We start from the raw sequence: 3,537 nt of genomic DNA, 5'->3' as shown, positions 1-3,537 counted from the left end.
GAAACCTAATATATAGATTTAGGCAAGCCTAAAAGCGGAGCTCCCCATTTATTTAATTTTCACTGGAGCTTACAATGTTTTGATTCTAGTGAATAAGCTGCCAAAGTACTAATGTTTATGGCGGTTTATAGGTTCAAGACAAATTTAAATAGCTCACGGTTAAACAACTGAATGTCAGCAGTACGACAGAAATAATAATCTTAAAGCGGTGCAAAATCATTACTCATGGCACGAAAAATTACTTTAGAGTACAGTAAATTATCTGCTTTCTAGCGATAGAAAATAGTTTCGCGATCCTGTTATAGTTTCGGGGCATAGTTTAGTAGACTCCACAATATCTGTTACATTGATATAGGATATATTCAACGAGTAACGCAGAGTCTGTTGGATTAGCTCAATCGGTAAGGTGTCAGTCTGCGGATCCGGAGGTCGTGAGTTCAAGTCCGAGATGGTCGAGTTTTTTTTTCTTTTTCTTTTCTTTTTTTTTACCCCGTAGCAATAAAATGGTTTGTTTATTATATCAACCCGATTTAGCTTTCGAATGCTTCTTCATGTACGATGCTGGCTTTACAGATAGACACGAAAGTCATCGATCGATTATGGCTCACAATGTCCACTTTTTTGGCGGTCGATTACTCAGTCTACACGTAATTTTCAGCCACATTTTGTTTCATTGCTTCTTGTTTTTCTTTTCAAACCTCTTCAATTTTCACTGGAGCTTACAATGTTTTGATTCTAGTGAATAAGCGGCCAAAGTACTAATGTTTATGGCGGTTTATAGGTTCAAGACAAATTTAAATAGCTCACGGTTAAACCGAATGTCAGCAGTACGACAGAAATAACAATCTTAAAGCGGGGCAAAATCATTACTCATGGCACGAAAAATTACTTAAGAGTACAGTAAATTATCTGCTTTCTAGCAATAGAAAATAGTTTCGCGATCCTGTTATAGTTTCGCAGCAGTTTAGTAGACTCCACAATATCTATTACATTGATATAGGATATATTCAACGTGCATTTTCAGAGTTTGTCGGATTAGCTCAATCGGTAAGGTGCCAGTCTGAGTTCAAATCCCAGAGGGTCAAGTTTTTTTTTCTTTTTTCCTTTTTTTTTTCTTTTTTTTTTACCCCGTAGCAATAAAATGGTTTGTTTATTCTATCAACCCGATTTAGCTTTCGAATGCTCCTTCATGTACGATGCTGGCTTTACAGATAGACACGAAAGTCATCGATCGATTATGGCTCTCAATGTCCACTTTTTTGGCGGTCAATTACTTTCTACACGTAATTTTCAGCCACATTTTGTTTCATTGCTTCTTGTTTTTCTATTCAAACCTCTTTAAATTTTAAAGGCCGCCTTTATACGGCCTTCTTGCTTCACTATTTCTACCATCAAACTATGGCGGCCATGATGCGCAACTCCGTACGACGTTCGTACGCGCCCGCGAACCATGCCGCTATCCATGTTGACCATGAAAACTGAGAGGCAAGGTTTTCCTGCATTTGTGCTTTTTTTTCTTATTTTATTGTGCTTTTTTATGGGTATGGGGCTCCGCTCTGCGGTCCTGCGGGCCGCTAAGGAGCTCCGCTAAAAATAATGGTCCATTTTTAACAATTACTACAGGTATATTAGAGCACTGAACCTGTAACAAGCGTCTTTGGCTGCGAATGGCTAGGGTGGAAATGGATTACAACTTGAAAAATTGAGGCTAAACTTTTCAAGTTATTTCCGCGAGTCTTAAAAAAAAAATGGATATTTATATACTAGGCGTGGTTTGATTTCCCACTTCAAATTAAGACTATAATTTTCTTTAGATGTTCAAAGATAATGTTTATCATGGGTAAAGTTGCCTACCACTAATTTCAGAACAGTTTAGACCAAAACCCGCGAAATCCCCGTGACGTAGCTACTTTAAAACTGTAATGATTAAAAAATCCCCGTTTAAAACAACATGAAACCTTCTTATCTTTTGCGTTGTAATTACAGAGGTGGTGGAGAAAGCCAAGGAAGGCTACGAATCCAACGTGTCCGACCTTGAGGAAGATGACAGTGTTATTTATCAGAATCTAGGCGCAGACAGCAGTTCCTCTGCGAGTGCCTCAGGAAATAGCGGCGAGAGGTAAAAACCTTTGTTGAACTCAAAAACAGTCACAAAGAATTCTTGTAATGAGAGTATAAATAGAAGTGTCGCTCACGCTGATTTCTCTCTCGAAAGCGGTCGACTTGGTAGCCAAGTCTTTCATAATGGTCGATTTCATTTCTGCTCTAGTTTAGGCCTGAACTAGGTTGAAATTGTGCTCTGATCGTAAGATAAAAGTTGATCGAAATAAGGAGCCAGCTATTATAGATGTGACAATTACATTGTAAGAAGAGCACCTTAGATAATTAAATTTATTTTTTTTTTTTTTGGGGGGGGGGGAGGGGGGAGTTGGCAAATCAACGTGGTGTTACAGTAGCGAGGGAGGAACGTTTAAGAATGCCAAAGTTTCCATTGGTAGAAATACATTTGCAGTGATAGTAAAAAAGACTCAGTGTCGCTAAAATGGCATCGACCGTTAAAAAATGGGAACCGTGTGTCGCTCACACTTTTGTCATTTTCTTGGCAGTTCTTTATCAGAAGATGAGTCATCCGAAGTGGATTCTCTGTTGAGTGAGGAAAGTTACAGTTCTGGTAGAAACTCGAGACACGGTGACAGTGAACATACCAACCACAAACCAGCAAGAAGAAAGAAGCGAAAGGTATCAGTGTTTCTGCCGTTAAAGGTGGTGCATATTCGGGGTTAATATTTTTGTTCAAATTATATCTGATGTCTGTTGTGAAGCTTAAATTCGCGTATTCTTGCATTTATTGCCAATGACTGAGGCAAATCATATTTACTCTTGTTGCCGGTGTGGGGAAGAGAGGGAGGGGAGGGTGTAAGAGTTAGGGTACGTGAAGCTGCCTGGAATTTAAGTTCATTTTATTAAAACAACCTCTTTAAATTGTCATACAAGCCAAATCCACAAGAAAATGATCTAAATATGTTGCTACTCTATTCCACAGAGGTCAGGAAGGAAGAGTGAAAAGAGAAAACGGTATTAAACATGTTTTCTACCCTAATTTTACCTCTCAGTGAATCCGCCTTGAAGCAAAGTTTGATCTCGTAGAGAACGATTTTCACTTGAGTGTCGAAAAAAAGTTGTACCACTTTTTCAACCAATCAGAAGTAAAACCCAAACCAATCGTGACTCACTAGCACACGTTTTCCCGCGCTTCGCGCAGGCTACATGTATTTGCTTTGAGTTTTGATTGGATCACTGGATTGTTTGTGTCCTTTGTGATTGGCCAGAGTGAGACACTTTGGTTTTGGTTTTGCTACACGCAATGGAAAATCGCTCTATCCCGCGCCGCATTTGACTTTTTTTTTCTTAAAGTAAATGCTAAGTGAAAGAAATTCGACTTTCAAATAGCACAACTTTCGTTTACTTAGCCTGATACACTCTGGGTAGTTAATCTTTTGTTCATGTTTTACTCAAGCTCAAGATAGTGCACTGGTT

General features: G+C 38.8%; 1 long non-coding RNA gene across 1 annotated transcript; it reads left to right on the top strand.

The window, feature by feature from the left end:
* Window positions 1-2,108: 2,108 nt before the first annotated feature.
* On the top strand, window positions 2,109-3,167 carry LOC144640000 (uncharacterized). The gene is made up of 3 exons (XR_013568258.1): window positions 2,109-2,119; window positions 2,607-2,739; window positions 3,044-3,167. It is a non-coding gene; the product is annotated as an uncharacterized LOC144640000 (long non-coding RNA).
* The last annotated feature ends 370 nt before the right edge of the window (window positions 3,168-3,537 follow it).

The sequence above is a fragment of the Oculina patagonica genome, unplaced genomic scaffold (assembly GCF_052425735.1).
Source record: "Oculina patagonica isolate OP01 unplaced genomic scaffold, crgOcupat unplaced1629, whole genome shotgun sequence".
Lineage (NCBI taxonomy): Eukaryota > Metazoa > Cnidaria > Anthozoa > Scleractinia > Oculinidae > Oculina > Oculina patagonica.
The sequence above is the reverse complement of the archived record's forward strand: the minus strand, read 5'-3'. Positions and strand labels throughout refer to the sequence as shown.